The sequence below is a fragment of the Elephas maximus genome, chromosome 15, assembly GCF_024166365.1.
Source record: "Elephas maximus indicus isolate mEleMax1 chromosome 15, mEleMax1 primary haplotype, whole genome shotgun sequence".
Taxonomy (NCBI): domain Eukaryota; kingdom Metazoa; phylum Chordata; class Mammalia; order Proboscidea; family Elephantidae; genus Elephas; species Elephas maximus.
In genome coordinates, this window is record NC_064833.1 from 1,184,663 (window position 1) to 1,203,338 (window position 18,676).

General features: G+C 48.4%; 1 protein-coding gene across 1 annotated transcript in view; it reads right to left on the reverse strand.

Annotated features, from left to right (window-relative positions):
* Positions 1 to 15,247, reverse strand: part of LOC126059065 (IQ motif and ankyrin repeat domain-containing protein 1-like) — a 28,728-nt gene extending 13,481 nt beyond the window's left edge. The window contains exon 1 of the mRNA XM_049854589.1: positions 15,140 to 15,247. The gene's annotated coding sequence lies outside the window, so the exon portion shown is untranslated. The remainder of the gene's footprint in view (positions 1 to 15,139) is intronic.
* Positions 15,248 to 18,676: the final 3,429 nt, after the last annotated feature.

The following is an 18,676-nucleotide window of genomic DNA, read 5'->3' on the forward strand; positions in this document are numbered from 1 at the left end:
AATGTGGAAAACACATCCCGAACGCCACTGCTTGCCTCACCGCACTTGTGCCCGGGAATTGGCCTGCAGGATGTCGGTTCCCACCGAATCAGGTCTGGCAACTCTTTGCTGCTTCTGAACCATTTCTCCCTCCCCCTGCTGTTCAGTCCGATTCCTCAACTTTGCCTTTGATGTTCAGGGTTCCTAGCTTGTCCTATATATCTGACTCACTTGTTCTTTTGGGTCTTCGTTGTAAGAGGGACCACAGGAAGCATCTAACTACTCTGCCATCTTCTCTATGCAGGTTTTCTATCCGATGAAGCAGTGTCTGAACCAGCCCTGAAGAAAAATCGTTGGTGCAATGGTTTAGCGCTTGGCTGCCAACTGAAAGGCTGGTGGCTCCAACCCCCTAACAGTGGTCTCTCCTAAGGCTTTTTACAGCAGCATTCAGTGTCACACGACAGTGAATCAGTGCCCACAAAATATTGAGGTGAAAAAAGTATCTCAAGAAGATGCTATGGACAGGTTCTGCTTCCAGCTCTGGCAGAGCCAGAGGGTCAGCTGAGCCTTCCCAATGACAGCAATAGAAAAGATGGACAAAATAAATCTATTTCTAAAACCTATGTCTGAAGGCATTGGAAAGATATTAAGGAGTAAAGGGTTATGGGGCCAAGAAGAGGGAAGTGGACTGGGAAGGTGGGCGTTATGGGTTGAATTGTGTCCCCCAAAAAGTTACGTTGAAGTCCTAACCACTGTACCTATCAATGTGACCCTGTTTGTACATAAAAGTTTTGTTTTGTTGTGTTAATGGGGTTATTCCTGAGTCGGGTGAGTCCTAAAACCTAATCCTTCTGAACGGATTCTTATAGGAGGAGCAGAATAACTGCAGACTGAGGCTGCGGTTTGCGAAGAAGGAGGCATCTTTAGTGGAAGCTACGCCCACAGCCAGCATACTACGGGGAGGGCTCTGACAGCTAGGAGGCAGACCTCTCCGAAGTTCCGCTGGGAATGTGACAAACAGCCCCTCCCCCATCCAGACACTGTCCTCACCTGCAAGCCTACTGTGAATTGCTACAGAAGAGCCCTGTGCACCCCACAACTCTGGCCTCTGACACCAGCAGGACAAAACTTCCTGGGGGCCAATTAGGCTTAGTCTGCCCTCACTTCCAGTTGGTGCTGAAGACTGCTGACTGAGGCTGCTGTGTGTTAGGAAGCAGGAGTCTTAAGTGGAACCTGCGCTCACAGCCAACAATCTGCTGGAGGGACTCTGATAGCAGCAAGGCAGACCTCCGTGGGGATCTGACCAGACCGTGACACCCCCTCCCCCACCTGGTATTTGTTGGCTGCCAGGCTGTTGCAAACTGCTACACAAGACCCCTACAGTGGAGTCTGCTCCCATAATCAGTACTCCATCTGTCTTCCAGTGCACTCCATAGCTCAGGCCTCTGAGACCAACCAGAAAGACCTCCCCCAGGGATCAGTTTGGGTCTGACTGCTCCCCCTTACAGCTGGCACTGAGGACTGCTGACTGAGGCTGCTATGTGTTAGGAAGAAGGCATCTTCAGTAGAGGCTACGCCCACAGCCCGCATACTATGGGGTAGGCCCTGATAGCAACAAGGCAGACCTCCCTGGGAGTCTATTCGGAGTGTGATTACCCTGCCTCCAGCCAGTAACTGTCAGCTGCCGGGATGATACAAACTCCTACAGTAGCAGAGGCAGGAGGTGGGTAACCAAAGCAGAGACTGCTCCCACAACCACCACAGGGCCAGCGAGGCGGTGAAACCAAGAAGACAGACTTCTTAGAGGTCCTTCTGGGGAGTGCCAGCTGCTCCTCTTCCTGAAATGGAGGAAAGTCTACCTGTGCTTCCCCCTGAATGCCAGCTCAGATATAAGCAGCTGCCACAGAGCAGAGAAGGAAACCTCAGAAAAAAATAGAAGATAACACCAAGCCCCAAACATGATTGCAGGAATAGAGAAGGGAAGGAAGTAATAACCAGAGAGAGGGGACTATTCCCCCTGGTGGCCAGATTGATTAGTACGCATTGTCTTGCCTGAGTGGTGGTGGCTACTGGTGGACAGACTGACCAAGGCATGTTCTTAGGTGTGTTTGGGAGAGGCTGAAAGTTGAAAAACAAGATCTGAAACTTTTGAATCTCAATTAAACCAGGAAGAGAGAAGGAACTATCACAGATCGGAAAAGGAAACGGTAAGCGAAGGCTGAAGGCAGAAATTAGCTCAGGCAAAAACACCAAATATTGGGGAAAACTGAGAAAGTCAACACCCTCGAAAAATTCCAATGCCCCAGTGAAAAAATCAGAAGACACACAAAGAACAGAAACACAATGGCCCATCCAAATGAATATGACAAAGGGAGCATCTATGGATGACCAAATAATGAAAACAATGAAAGAACATAATACAACATTAAACATAATTAAAGAACTAAGGGATAACATAGGAAAAGAGCTAAAAGAAATAAGGAAAACACTACAAGAACAAAATGAGGATCTATTGCAACTGAAGGGGACAATAACCGAGATGAGAAACACAATAGAAGGGTTACCAACAGATTTAACCAGGCAGAAGAAAGAATCAACAAATTAGAGAAAAACGTAGTTAAAATTACAGACACTGATGAGAAACACGAATGGAGGCTCAAGAAGGCTGAGCACAGTTTAATGGAATTATGGGACAACAAGAGACCTAATATGCTTATGGGAATTCCAGAAGGCAATGAGAGAAAGAAAGTGACATGAAGAATATTTGAAGAAATAATGACAGAAATTTCCCCAATCTGACAAAGAATATGAATCTACAAATCCAAGAGGCTCAAAGAACCTCAAATAGAATAAACTGAAAGAGATCTACACCAAGACACATCATAGCTGTTGTTAGATGCCGTTGAGTCGGCTCCGACTCATAGCGACCCTACGCACAACAGAACGAAGCACTGCCCAGCCCTGCGCCATCTTTACAATCGTTGTTATGCTTGAGCCCATTGTTGCAGCCACTGTGTCAATCCACCTAGTTGAGGGTCTTCCTCTTTTCCGCTGACCCTGTACTCTGCCAAGCATGATGTCCTTCTCCAGAGACTGATCCCTCCTGACAACATGTCCAAAGTATGTAAGACGCAGTCTCGCCGTCCTTGCTTCTAAGGAGCATTCTGGCTGTACTTCTTCCAAGACAGATTTATTCATTCTTCTGGCAGTCCATGGTATATTCAATATTCTTCGCCAACACCACAGTTCAAAAGTGTCAATCCTTCTTCGGTCTTCCTTACTAATTGTCCATGTTTCACATGCATATGATGGGATTGAAAATACCATGGCTGTTGAAAATACCATGGCTTGGGTCAGGTGCACCTTAGTTTTCAAGGTGACATCTTTGTTCTTCAACACTTTGAAGAGGTCCTTTGCAGCAGATTTGCCCAATGCAATGCGTCTTTTGACTACTTGACTGCTGCTTCTATGGATGTTGATTGTGGATCCAAGTGAAATGAAATCCTTGACAACTTCAATCTTTTCTCCGTTTATCATGATGTTGCTCATTGGTCCAGTTGTGAGGATTTTTGTTTTCTTTATGTTGAGGTGTAATCCATACTGATGGCTGTGGTCTTTGATCTTCATCAATATGTGCTTCAAATCCTCTTTGCTTTCAGCAAGCAAAGTTGTATCATCTGCATCCCGAAGGTTGTTAATGAGTCTCCCCCCAATCCTGATGACCCGTTCTTCTTCATATAATCCAGCTTCTTGGAACATTTGCTCAGCATACAGGTTGAATAAGTGTGGTGAAAGGATACAACCCTGACGAACGTCTTTCCTGACTTTAAACTATGCGGTGCCCCTTGTTCTGTTTGAATGACTACTTCTTGGTCTATGGGCAGGTTCTGCATGATGACAATTAAATGTTCTGGAATTCCCATTCTTCACAATGTTATCCATAATTTGTTATGATCCACACAGTCAAATGCCTTTACATAGTCAATAAAACACAGGTAAACATCTTTCCGGTACTCTCCGCTTTCAGCCAGGATCCATCTGACATCAGCAATGATATCCCTCATTCCACGTCCTCTTCTGAATCCAGCTTGAACTTCTGGCCGTTCCCTGTTGATATACTGCTGTAACCGCTTTTGAATGATCTTCAGCAAAATTTTACTTGTGTGTAATATTAATGATATTTTTCAATAATTTCTACATTGGGTTGTATCACCTTTCTTGGGAGTAGGCATAAATATGGATCTCTTCTAGTCGGTTGGCCAGGAAGCTGTCTTCTATGTTTCTTGACATAGGTGAGTGAGCACCTCCATGCTGCATCTGTTTGTTGAAATATCTCAATTGGTATTCTGTCCATTCCTGGAGTCTTGTTTTTTGCCAATGCCTTCAGGGCAGCTTTGACTTCTTTTACTGGTATCCATTGCCGGTAGGAATGCAAAATGGTACAGCCATTGTGAAAAACAGTGTGATGGTTCCTCAAAAAAATAAAAATAGAACTACCATATGACCCAGCAACTCCACTCCTAGATGTATACACAAAAGACCTGGAAGCGGAGACTTAAAAAGAGACTTATACAACTTATGTTCACTGCAGTGCTATTCACAATAACCAAAAGGTGAAAACAACCTAAACATTCATCAACAGGTGAATGGATAAACAGAATGTGGTACGTACATACAATGGAATACTACTCAGTCAGTAGAACAAATGAAGTCTTGATACATGCTGCACTATGGATGAAGCTTGAAGATATTATCCTGAGTGAAATAAGCCAGTCCACAAAAGGACAAATACTATATGAGTTTACTGATACAAAAGAGGCAAGAAAATGCAACTGTATACAGATCGAAGTTTATTAGTGGTTACCAGGGACGGGGGGAGCGGAGAAGGGGCATTAACAGTTATAGAAAAATCACATTGACTAAGGGTAGGGTTGCACAGCCAATTACTGTAATTGCCATCTGTTATGGATTGAATTGTGTCCCCCAAAAACATGTGTATCAATTTGGTGAGGCCATGATTCCCAGTATTGTGTGGTTGTCCTCCATTTTGTGATTTTCCTATGTGTTATAAATTATAATCTCTGCCTGTGGTTAAAGAGGATTAGGGTGGGATGGAACACCCCTGCTCAGGTCACATCCCTGATTCAATGTAAGGAGAGTTTCCCTGGGATGTGGCCCGCACCACCTTTTGTCTTACAAGAGATAAAAGGAAAGAGAAGCAGAGAGTTGGGGATCTCATACCACCAAGAAAGCAGTGCCAGGAGCAGAGCACTTCCTTTGTACCTGGTACCTTGTGTGGAGAAGCTCCTGGTCCAGAGGAGACTGACGACAAGGACCTTCCTCCAGAGCTGACAGAGAGCCTCCCCTGAAGCTGACGCCCTGAATTTGGACTTCTGTCCTACTTACTGTGAGAGAATAAACTGTCTGTTAAAGCCATCCACTTGTGGTATTTCTGTTATAGCAGCACTAGGTGACTAAGACACTGCCAATAATTTCTACACCCGTAAAAAGTTGAATTGGCAAAAGTTGCGTGATATTTACAACAACATATTTACCAAAAAAAAAAGAGAGAGAGAGAGTAGCTGCTGAGGCTGCTTATGTTCATCCCAACACCTCGTGGGATTGAGCACCTCGGTTTGGAGGTTCAGAGTTAGGGTTTCATGGGACACCCCAGTTAATTGCCCTAATATGTTTAATGCTTCTGCTCTACCTCCTAGTTCGCTGCATAGTCCCTGGGGTATTGAAAGCTTGCAAGTCGCCACCCAAGGCATGACAATTGGTCTCTATTCGCCTGGGGCAACAGAGGAAGAAGGAGAGTCGGGGATAAGGGGAGGATAAGGAGTCCGTGGCTAACTGTTTCCATGAACAGCTGCCTCCTTTGCCATGAGGCCAGAAGAACTGGACGGTGCCTGGCTATCATTACTGAACATTTTAAATCCAAGATTTCATAGAAGAACCCTGATCAAAAGGGGGAAAATTATAGGACACAAGTTCAAATTTGCATGGGCTCTAGATTTTCTGGAGCCATGGAGGGTGGATGAACCCCTGAAACTATTGTTTTGAGATAATCTTCAAACCTTAAACCAAAAATATCCCCTGAAGTCATCTTAAAACCAAACAATAGTTTAGCTTAACTAGTAAAAAAGGTCTGCCTTCAACATTATGTTCTTTTAAGGGGATCGAATTGACGACAGCAACTCGAAAGATTAGATAGGAACCTTGGGGGGACAGTGAGTTTACGTTAATGAGAGAAGAACAATCCAGAAAAGGAGGGTGCGAATGATTGCACACCTCAAAGAATGTAATCAATATCACTGACTCGTACATGTAGAAATTGCTGAACTGGTGTATGTTCTGCTGTGTATATTCTCAACAACAACAAAATAAAGTTCAGAGGGAGAAAAAGCACAGAATAAACACGGAGACACACAGGGGAGACAGGCCATGTGAAGGACCATCTATAGACAAGGAACGCCAAGAAGGAAGGACCCTCCCCTTAGTCAATGACCTGAGTTGGACTTCCGACCTCTAGAACGGTGAGACAATACATATCTGTTCCTTAGAGTCACCCAGTTGTGGTATTTTTGTAACGGCAGCACCAGGTAACTAAGACAGTGAGTTCTACCTAGAGATAATTGCCAATATTGAAAGCAAAAGTGTCAGTAGAAAGGCTAAGGAACGAAACAAGGCTTTTGCAGATCATAGAGCTGAGGAGACGAAAATTGAAATTCGTAGCACTTGGTAAGGCTTTGGGTTTAGTGCTGCCAAATTTAGCAAATAAAAATACAGGACACAATTTTGGGGACATATTTACACTAAAACTGTTTATCTGAAATTCAAATTTAAATGGGTGTTCATTTTTTTCAGGCAGCCGTATCTGGGTAGGAATCCTAAATGACTACATCCTTCAGGAAATAAAGCAACTCTCTGGAACAGATGCCCAGCTTCAAATCATCTCGATCCCTGATTGGATTGTGACCTGGGACTGTCCCTAGCTGCCTACTAGAAATAAAACAAATCTTCCCTGGAGGAAGGTGCTATTGTTCAGATCTTAAACACACTCCAAAATTTTTAATATGGTACGTACCAAAAAACCAAACCAAACCCATTGCCATCGACCCTATAGGACAGCGTAGAACTGCCTCATAGGGTTTCCAAAGAGCAGCTGGTGGATTCGAACAGCCAAAGCTTTGGTTAGCAGCCAAACGCTTAACCACTGTGCCACCAGGGCCCCATGCACTCTAAAAATAATCAAGCAAATGAAAAAACAAGATATGACTGAAAAGCAAGAGAAATGATGGACAATAGAAAGAGATCCAATAATGGATTTCTTAGACATTACTTAAAATAATTATGCTCAGTATGTTCAAGAAATTTAAAGACAAGATTGAAAAGTTTGGGCAGAGAAGTAGAAACAACAAAGAATCAAATGAAAAGTCTGCAATGTATAAATACAAAAATTGAAATTAAGCACTCAGTGGATGAGTTTAACAGCATAATAGATATAACTGAAAATATAAGTAGTAAACTAGACTATAATACAAAAGAAACTTTCCAGATTAATGAACAGAGAGATAAAAGGATGGAAAATAGGAATGTACGGTATACACTGAAAAGGTCTAGTGCAGGTGTAACTGGAGCTGCAAACAAAAAAGACAGACAGAACAGGATGGCAGCAACATTTGAAGAGAAATTTTCAAAGCTAACAGAAGACATCAACTCACAGCTTTGATGTGCACTGTAAATTCCAATTAGGATAAATACAAAAAAACCCCACACATATACCAAAGCAAACCACAGTAATATAGCTAAAAATTAAAGACAGGGAAAAAAAAATTTTAATTAGTCAGACGAAATGAGATACATTGTCTTCAAACAGGTTACAAAGTTTTTAAAAAGAGGCGAAATAACACACCTTTGGGCAAAAAAAAAAAAAAAAAAAAAACCTTAAAAGAATCCAACAGTAGCAGGCCCACTCTAAATACAAAAGATGTTCTTCAGGCAAAAGGAAAAAGCCAAATAAGACTTACAGGTGCAAGAAGGAATGAAGTTCAATAAAAATGATAAATATGTAAGTAAATAGTATAAAACAAAAGCACTAACCTCACATATATATGAAAATTAAAATACACAAAAAATAATAGTACATATACGGCAAGATAGTAAGTGTTGTTAAACTGCTCTAAGGTTCCTGCAACGTCAGGGAAGAGGACAATTATACTAGACTTGAAGAATTAGATTATTTTGTAAACCCTGTTAAAAGACTATTAAAAGAATGTCATGGCAGACCCATGTTACGGTGACACCCAATGCTTTACGCTTTGTATAAGCCCTTCTCCTTGAGTATGGGGAGATCAGTGCTGTCTTGCTTCCAGCCAATGGAATACGGCAAAGGTGTTGGGATATACCCCCATGGTTATGTTGTGTTATCTAAGATGGGTCTCCTGTTGGCCTCGAGGAAGCAGCCATGTGTCAACTGCCTATGGAGAGGCCACATGGCAAGGAATTGTGGGCAGCCTCTGAGACAGAAGAGTGGCCCCCAGCCAACAGTCAGTAAAATGCTGGGGAAATGAATTTTGCCAAGAACATAAATAAACTTGGAAGAGGATTCTTCCCTAGTTAAGCCTACAGATGAAACTGCAGCCCCAGCCAACAACATGACTACAGCCTGAGCCACGACGGGAAGGACCCAGTTTAACTTGTGGCCAGTAAGTTTGTGGTAATTTGTTATGCAGCATTGTTGTTGTCATTATTAGGTGCTGTCAAGTCGGTTCCGACTCATAGCGACCCTATGCACAACAGAACGAAACACTGCCCAGTCCTGCGCCATCCTTACAGTCCTTGTTATCCTTGAGCTCATTGTTGCAGCCACTGTGTCAATCCACCTCGTTGAGGGTCTTCCTCTTTTCCGCTGACCCTGTACTCTGCCAAGCATGATGTCCTTCTCCAGGGACTGATCCCTTCCAACATGTCCAAAGTATGTAAGACGCAGTCTCGCCATCCTTGCCTCTAAGGAGCATTCTGGCTGCACTTCTTCCAAGACAAATTTCTTCGTTCTTTTGGCAGTCCATGGGGTATTCAATATTCTTCCCTGAAACAATTCAAAGGTGTCAACTCTTCTTCGGTCTTCCTTATTCACTGTCCAGCTTTCACATACATATGATACGATTGAAAATACCATGGCTTGGGTCAGGCACACCTTAGTCTTCAGGGTGACATCTTTGCTCTTCAACACTTTGAAGAGGTCCTTTGCAGCAGATTTACCCAATGCAATGCGTCTTTTCATTTCTGGACTGCTGCTTCCATGGCTGTTGATTGTGGATCCAAGTAAAATGAAATCCTTGACAACTTCAATCTTTTCTCCGTTTATCATGATGTTGCTCATTGGTCCAGTTGTGAGGATTTTTGTTTTCTTTATGTTGAGGTGCAATCCATACTGAAGGCTGTGGTCTTTGATCTTCATTAGTAAGTGCTTCAAGTCCTCTTCACTTTCAGCAAGCAAGGTTGTGTCATCTGCATAATGCAGGTTGTTAATGAGTCTTTCTCCAATCCTGATGCCCCGTTCTTCTTCATATAGTCCAGCTTCTCGGATTATTTGTTCAGCATACAGATTAAATAGGTATGGTGAAAGAATACGACCCTGACGCACACCTTTCCTGACTTTAAACCAATCAGTATCCCCTTGCTCTGTCCAAACAACTGCCTCTTGATCTACGTAAATGCTTCTCATGAGCACAATTAAGTGTTCTGGAATTCCCATTTTTCTCAGGGTTATCCATAGTTTGTTATGATCCACACAGTCGAATGCCTTTACACAGTCAATAAAACACAGGTAAACATCCTTCTGGTATTCTCTGCTTTCAGCCAGGACCCATCTGACATCAGCAATGATATCCCTGGTTCCATGTCCTCTTCTGAAACCGGCCTGAATTTCTGGCAGTTCCCTGTCGATATACTGCTGCAGCCATTTTTGAATGATCTTCAGCAAAATTTTGCTTGTGTGTGATATTGATGGTATTGTTCTATAATTTCCACATTCAGTTGGATCACCTTTCTTGGGAATAGGCATAAATATGGATCTCTTCCAGTCAGTTGGCCAGAAAGCTGTCTTCCATATTTCTTGGCACAGATGAGTGAGCACCTCCAGTGCTGCATCTATTTGTTGAAACATCTCAATTGATATTGCATCAATTCCTGGAGCCTTGTTTTTCGCCAATGCCTTCAGAGCAGCTTGGACTTCTTCCTTTGGTACCATCAGTTCCTGATCATATGCCACCTCTTGAAATGGTTGAACATTGACTAATTCTTTTTGGTATAATGACTCTGTGTATTCCTTCCATCTTCTTTTGATGCTTCCTGCGTCATTTAATATTTTCCCCATGGAATCCTTCACTGTTGCAACTCAAGGATTGAATTTTTTCTTCAGTTTCTTCAGCTTGAGAAACGCCGAGCATGTTCTTCCCTTTTGGTTTTCCATCTCCAGCTCTTTGCACGTGCCATTATAATACTTTTCTTTGTCTTCTCAAGAGGCCCTTTGGAATCTTCTGTTCAGTTCTTTTACTTCATCAATTCTTTCTTTTGCTCTAGCTGCTTGACGCTCAAGAGCAAGTTTCAGAGTCTCCTCTGACGTCCATCTGGGTCTTTTCTTTCTTTCCTGTCTTTTCAATGACCTCTTGCTTTCTTCATGGATGATGTCTTTGATGTCATTCCACAACTCGTCTGGTCTGCGGTCACTAGTGTTCAATGTGTCAAAGGTATTCTTCAGATGGTCTCTAAATTCAGGTGGGATATACTCAAGGTCATATTTTGGCTCTCGTGGACTTGCTCTGATTTTCTTCAGTTTCAGCTTGAACTTGCATATGAGCAATTGATGGTCTGTTCCACAGTCGGCCCCTGGCCTTGTTCTGACTGATGATATTGAACTTTTCCATCGTCCCTTTCCACAAATGTAGTCAATTTGATTTCTGTGTGTTCCATCTGGCGAGGTCCATGTGCATAGATGCTGTTTATGTTGGTGAAAGAAGGTATTTGCAATGAAGAAGTTGTTGGTCTTGCAAAATTCTATCATTCGATCTCTGGCATTGTTTCTATCCCCAAGGCCATATTTTCCAACTACTGATCCTTCTTCTTTGTTTCCAACTTTTGCATTCCAATGCAGTATTAGAAAATACAAATTTACACTTGCTACTAGTAGGAAAAATTGGATACTAAAATTTTTTTCCTAGATAAACTCATGTTCATTTACTTTCCCCTTTATTTTTTTTAATTGTACTTTAGATGAAGGTTTACAGAGCAAATTAGTTTCTCATTAAACAATTAATACACATATTGTTTTGTGACATTGTTCGCTGACCCCACAACATGTCAACACTCTCCCCTTCTCAACCTTGGGTTCCCCATTACCAGATTTCCTGTCCCCTCCTGCCTTCTCATCCTTCCCCCTGGGCAGGTATGCCCACTTAGTCTCGTTTTGTTTTATGGGCCTGTCGAATCATTGGCTGAAGGGTGAACCTTAGGAGTGACTTCAGTACTGAGTTAAAATGGTGTTTGGGGGCCATATTCTTGTGGTTTTTCCACTCCCTGTCAGACCAGTAAGTCTGGTCTTTTTTTGTGTGTGTGAGTTAGAATTTTGTTCTATGCTTTTCTCCATCTCTGTCTGGGGCCCTCTAGTGTGACCCCCGTTAGAGCAGTCAGTAATGGTAGTCAGGCACCAGCTAGTTGTGCTGGACTCAATCTGGTGGAGGCTGTGGTAGTTGCGGTCTATTAGTCCTGCATAATAAAAATTTTTAATGCTTCAGAAGATGGCAAAAAAAAAAAAAAAGTGAGTAGAAAGGAACACCAAGTAGGTAGAAAAGTAAATAGCAAATACTAATAAGGAATACTAAAACCCAAATGTGTCACAGATTATATTAAATGTAAATAGACAAAGATTTTCAAGTAAAAGACAAAGATTACCAGGCTGGATTGAAAAAGCTTTATGTTGCTTAAAATCAACGCATCTGAAGTATAAAGATACAGAAACATTAACAATAAAAGGACAAAATATATATTATGCAGCAATTAATTACAAGAAAGTTGGCTGTGCTATTTTAATATCAGATGGACTAAATTTAAGGTAATAAATATTACTAGAGCTAAAGAAAAAAATATTTCAGAATGACAAGGGATCAGTCTGGAAAGGCACGGTGGTGATGGTTCCACAACGTGATGAATGGGATGAACGTCGCTGAATTGTACGTATAAAAAATGTTGAAATGTCAAATGTTACATTACATATATTTTTACCATGATAAAAAATGGCAATGATCAATTTACTGGTATCGCATAACATTGCAACAGCTCACCAGTATTATAAAACTGGATGCATCAAATAATAAGGTTGTGCCAACTCACTAGCTCTAGCTAATGGTTCAGAGAGAACCAGAAATGTGGGAGAGAGCAAGGCTGAAGAATGGTGACGAGGAGGTTAAAAGATGCTCTGTCAGTGCACTTCTCAGAGCAGACCCAGAGTGTGAAGGTATTGGTGTCCCGTGTGAGCGCAGGCAAAGTGGCCCCACTGCAAAGATGGGTCTCAATAAGCAAACGGACACAGTGACTTGCTCCATGGGCTCACGTACGACATGGCCATGGTGACAGGGTGCTGTCTATGCATGTCCCAGCCCGTGAGCCAGCCACCTGGAGGGCAGTTTTATTTGACACCTTCCATTGTGAAGGGGCTGAAACAGATGTTCCTACTGTGCTAGTGTGTTCTTTCCTGCCCTTCTACCAGCACCACCACCTATGTAGACCCACTAACTGCTTATACAGTTCATGTGCCCTACACAGCACTGTCTCTGGGCTAGAAACTCACATTATAGCAAAAATCAGCAATGAAACAGGACCCAGGGGACACACTGGTCTTGTTTTACTCCACATCGCTCAGAACAGCTGGTCTTAGAGAAGAGCAGAGCGGCCTGCTGAAGCCTGAGGGACTGGTGTCTTATAAGGTTGGGGTGCTGTTGTTGAGTGTGCGTAGCGGCCCACTTCCTGCTACAGAAACCAAGACGGGGGGAGGGGTCAGACATGCCCCCCTGCCCTAACAGCAAGAGCATGGGCCCGTGAGGTGAGAGCAGACTGTGAGACTTTTCACCGGGAGTCAGAATCTTGAGAAAGCAACACCAAGACACAGGAGCAGTTAGAGATGGTGGCTGACAGTGAAGGTAGCAGAGGTGACAGACTAGCATCAGTAGTGATCTTCAGTGACCACAGGGGCATCCTACCCAGACATTTTCTGGGGCCTGACCTCGGCTATGTCCTCTCATTTCTGCCCACTTCCCAAGCCCATATCTCCAGCAAGAAGGAACACCTCACATCCCCGGTTGTCTTTCCTATGAATTCCATTTCTGCTTGGTGGTTGTTAGTTGGCTCTGACTCACGGCGACCGCGCGCAGAGCAGAAGGAAACGTCGCCCGGTCTCACTGGTTTGTTTTCATCCACTGCTGTGGCTATTCTGTCAATCAACCTCACTGGGGTTCTCCCTCCTTCTCACTGACCCTGTACTTTACCAGGCACATGTCCTTTGAGTCCGTTTCTACTGTGTGCAATCATGAACCCACATTAATACACTGAACATATATAATTTTTATGAAAACAATAAAGTCACTACTTTCCAAACCTTCTGTGGTCCACCCCCTCCTCGGGGCAAAGGTCAGGTCCTTTATCCTGGCACTTGAGGGGGTGGCACATACAAAAACGGCTGGCGGGCACTAGGAGTTTATCCCAAGGTAGGACAAAATCACTGGTTTTTAGCACGGAGGCCTCAGGATTGAACTTTAATCTGCCATGCAAGGCTCTGCCTACTCTGTGGAGAACAGACCAGGAGAAGAAAACGGAGGACGGGAGGCCAGTTTACAGCCCAGTCATCAGCCAGGTGAGAAGATGGAGTGGAATAGGGTGGAGGACGGGAGGCCAGTTTACAGCCCAGTCATCAGCCGGGTGAGAGGATGGAGTGGAATAGGGTGGAGGACGGGAGGCCAGTTTACAGCCCAGTCATCAGCCGGGTGAGAAGACAGAGTGGAATAGGGTGGAGGACGGGAGGCCAGTTTACAGCCCAGTCATCAGCCGGGTGAGAGGATGGAGTGGAATAGGGTGGAGGACGGGAGGCCAGTTTACAGCCCAGTCATCAGCCGGGTGAGAAGACGGAGTGGAATAGGGTGGAGGACGGGAGGCCAGTTTACAGCCCAGTCATCAGCCAGGTGAGAAGATGGAGCGGAATAGGGTGGAAACAAGAGAGATGGAAAGAAGCAGAGAACACGATTAGCTGTCTTTGAGGGTGGAGAAAGGGACCAGCACTAGGATGACCAGGGCTTGGGGTCAGTGAGGAGCAGTCACTGAGGGATGGGGCCCAGGAGAAGAAGGGAGTATTTTCGTTTTGGGTGCATTGGGGAGTCTGAGGTTGCTGGAACACCCAGTAGGAGAATCAGTCGGCAGCTGAATGTGTGGTTTGGAGCGCCAGAGAAAGGTTTGGCCTAAAGATACAGATGTGAGAATTCAGTACAAGAAACCTCAATCTAAGCTTCGGGTGGAGTGAGAAGACAGGGCTGGGGACAGAAGCCGAAGGCAGGAGGAACCCAGGAAGGAGGCCGAGGACCGCCAGCCAGGAGGGAGGAGGAACTGCAGGTGGGCTGTAGCCCGACAGTCAGTCTGATGCGGCGCTGGGCCTGAGGCCGCCTGCGAGGGAGCCCTGGGCGATTGGCTCCCTTCCCTGCCACAAGAGGGGGCCACACGCACGGCAAGGAGCACACGGTGGACCGCGGCCCAACCAAGAGGGTGAGAAGCGTGAACGGGAGGGGCTCCCCAGGTAGCTGCGCTGCAGGGGTGGACAGAAGTGGGGAGCAGGGCCCTCGAGCCCAGGGCTGTCCCCAAACCAGCCCTCACGCAGGATGCGCGGAGGAGGGGCGGTGAGCCAGGAGGGGCTGAGGTCGCCCTGCCCATCCGCCTCCACGAGGGACACGCCCGCGGCGCAGGGGAGGGGTCTGCTCACACGCGCAGGTGCGCACACTCACAAGCGTGCGCGCCACACACACACACTCACACGCGTGCGCGCGCACATACACACACAGCGTGTCCGGGCCCCCGTCCCCGCCCCGGAAGAACAGATTGGGACCCGGGGGGCTCTCACCTCTGGGGACGTTGGGGCCCACGGGGGGCGCGGACTCCCTTGTGTGCTCGCCTGTCTTCCCGGGTGGTCGGTGGTCCTCTCCTGGCTTCCCTGAGGGAGGGGATGTGCTCAGTCAGTGCGGGTCGGAGGCTTTTATGGGGCACTGGGAGAACTGCTGCGTCCTGGGCATTAATGAGCCTCCTTTTTTTTATGGGGCACCACGGGAGACCTTTAACAAGAAGGGTGGAGCGTCCTTCAACAGCAAACACCACCGTCTCTGAGGACCCGGCAGTCCCCGCCCCTCCTGCCTGCCGGCCCCACCCAGCACCCTAACATCTTGCCCACCCGGCTTCCCTCACCCAGGCTCTTTGGTCTGTGCGTCTCCCCATTTCTTCCCTCCCACCCCTTGCCCAGGCTGTCCATCCATCTTCTCAGGCCTCTGGAGTCAAGGACCAGTGGAGAGGAGTGCAGGGGGTGGGGTGCTGGGTAGGGCTGGGCCAAGCAAACCAGTCTGGCCAGTGTGGTAGAGTTGTGCCTGGGTCCTGGGTCCTGGGCGTGGGGGTGAGTCAGCCAGCCCTGGGCTGGGGAAACGCTGGGGCAGAGGCTGGCTGGAGCCTCACCTCCCACAGGTATCCAGCCAACACCACCATCTCGGCTGGCCTTGTGCCACCCCCCCCCCCCCACCCGTCAGTCCCTGGGGACCCAGACAGGGCCCATGTTTTAGTAGGCAGGGAGCTGGACCCCAACCCAGCCCAGTGCCCACAACTGCGGCAGCATCCAGAGCTCCCTCCCAGGGCCCAGGGGCAGGCAGGTCTCTCCCTTTCTGCCCATTTTCAGGCCACGAAAGCCAAGCAGCCATTCCAAGCCCAGTGCCCCGCCCCAGCCCACATGCAGCCTGCCCCACTGGCACCTCAGCAGACCCCAGCCCTGCTGGCTTCTCTGAGGGTGCTGACTAGCCCGGTCTGCATTGGGACCCGAGCAGGGAACTGTAGGGTTCTAGGTATGGGCTGAGACTGGGGTCTCCTGTGGCTGTGAGGGTCTGGGTACAGAGTCACTGAGGCGGTAGCTCCCGGCCTGAGGGCCTGGAGTTTGAGTTTCCCGCGAGCAGGGTGGGGCAGAGGCAGGCACCCGCCCAGGCAGGTGCAGACAAGCCTGCACCCCGCCGTAGGTCCGGCTGGGAGAGCCACAGAGAGCCGCCTCCAGTTTCTCTCAGACTCCCTCCCAGTCTGGCCAGTGGGGCCTGTGGCCTGTAAATGCCGCCGCCCTGTCAGCACGTTAGTCAGCCTGCACGGCGGGAGCACCGCACCTGGAGTCCTATAAACCCTCGCGTGGCCCAGCCTGCTGAGTAGGGCCCCACCAGGGCCAAAGGCAGAGTTGAGCCAGTGCCGCGGCACTGCCAGGCAAGGCAGGGGCAGCACTGCCACAGCCTCCGTGATGCCCTCGGAGGCAGCTGACCACAGCCAGGCACTCTGATGAGCCAGGCCCTGGGGAGCAGACACTTGCTGGCAGAGGCAGCTGGAGAGGGCTATGTCTGGGAAACGAGGTCGATCTCGAAAAGCCCGGGCCAGGAGGGCAGGCAGGGCTCTGCAGAAAGCTGGGCAGCCGGGTCCTGAGGCTCAGCCCCCGCCCCCTGCCTCAGGGGGCCCCAGGGAGGTGGCGGGGGTGGGCCCCGCGGGGCATGTGACCAGCAGCCAGCCGGCTTCCCAGGGCCACCCCAGAAAGGCCAGGCCAGAGCTGCCACAGGAAGCCACCAGACCAGTGCAGGCGGCTGCCCCTGGGTCTGAGCTGGCGCTAGTCCCTGCTGTGGACATGGAGGGCTGCGGGGAGGGGGGCCCCATGCTGGGCCTGGGTCCAGAGCTGCTGAGGCTCCACGAGGTGCAGCTGTGCCTGGCCCAGGAGCAGCTGCTGCTGGAGGACCGGAGGCGGCAGATCCAGCTGCAGATGCAGCTGTGGCAGGAGGAGCAGCTGTGGCAGGAGGAGCAGCTGTGGCTGCAGCACCTGCAGGAGGAGCAGGCCTGGGTGCACGTGGAGGGGCTGGAGCTGGCCCTGGCCCTGGAGCAGCTCTGGAGTGAGGGCGTGGAGGAGCTGCAGACCCAAGGCCAGGTAAGGCCTGTGGGGGGCACAGGGCAGTGTGGGGTGCCAGACAGTGTGTGGGGTGCAGTGGCCACACAGGCACCTGGGGATGCCTGCAGAGAACCAGGAAGCGAAGAGCCCAGCGCACTGCACACTACGGCCTGGCCATGGCACAACGGTCAGCACGCCCATTTTCCCTTTGTCAAAGCACACTGGTGCCCACCACCTGGAGTGCTGCAAAGATGGCACCAGAAAGCTCACTGAGGGCTGACGTGCTGATTCACAGAGTACACCGCGGGAGCGCACTTGTTCTGGGGCATTGAGGCAGCTGCCTAGGATGTGGCTGGATGGACAGAGGTGGCAGGTGGCAGAACAGGGAACACGCCCCCCAAGGCTCTTGGCCAGTTCCTGTTTATGGGAACGTGTGTGCGCGGTGGCCTGAGATCATGGAGGCAGCACGCAGTGCCTGTGCCCATTTTCCTCATTCCAGGAGGGCTGCCGGTCTCAGAGGCAGCTGGGGCTCTTTGGGGAAGAAAAGCACAGCCACTCCTTCCGGCTGGGCCCTGTGAATCCAGGAGCCTTCTGGACCAGCAGGGAGGCTGCGTCTAGGGGACACGGGGAGGGGTGGTCTCTGCAGCCAAGTCCACACCCCATTAGCAGACACAGGCCCCAGTGCAGCCCTGCGCTCTGGAGGGCCCAGAGCCACAGCCTGGAAGGCATCCACAGCTTAGCAAAGAACTCAGATGAGTATCATGACAGCATAAATGCAACTTAGAGAAGGGGGGTGCTAACTGGTGGGGGTAGGCAGGAGGAGTGATGGGGAAGCATGGAGGAGGTCCCTTTCCTGACCCACAGCAAGGCTGAGCTCCAGGACCAGCTGTCACTGTTCAGCCGGAAGAGACTATGGAGAGGTTGGCCTAAGGGAGGAGTGTCAAGCAGGGAAAAGCATAGCATGGCCCAGGTAGAGCAGAGGCTCAGAGTGGCCCATGCACTTACCTGAGAACCGTGTTTCAGAACACGGACTTGGCCCACACTGGCCCCTTCTGTCCCCTCTTGCTCCCTCCCATCTCCATGTGTTCTAAAGCTGTGCTCCTTGGAACCCTGATCTCTGGCCCCCACCCAGCCACCAGGGGTACAAGACTCAGGGCCAAAGTCCGGAACAGACATCTGACCTCTAAACCTCCATCTCTTACACCTGAGCCCAAGCCAGGGCGCTCTGGGAGGCCACTCTCAGGGGAAGGGCCTTCTCAGAGGAGGTGTCCTGGGTGGCTTCAGAGAGGGTCTTCCAGGGTCAGTGTTTGAATGGGGGTCCCTGGAGGCCGGAGGGTGCACTCACCAGCAGGGGGTCTTGGCTTGGCCGTGGGGCCTGACTTCTGCCCCTTCCCTGATGTAGATCTGGTCTCCCTCTTCTTACTGCTCATCCTCCTGAGGGTAGGTAGGAAAAGGCCCACGGAGGGGGTGCTTAGAGTGGCAGAGGGCCAGGCA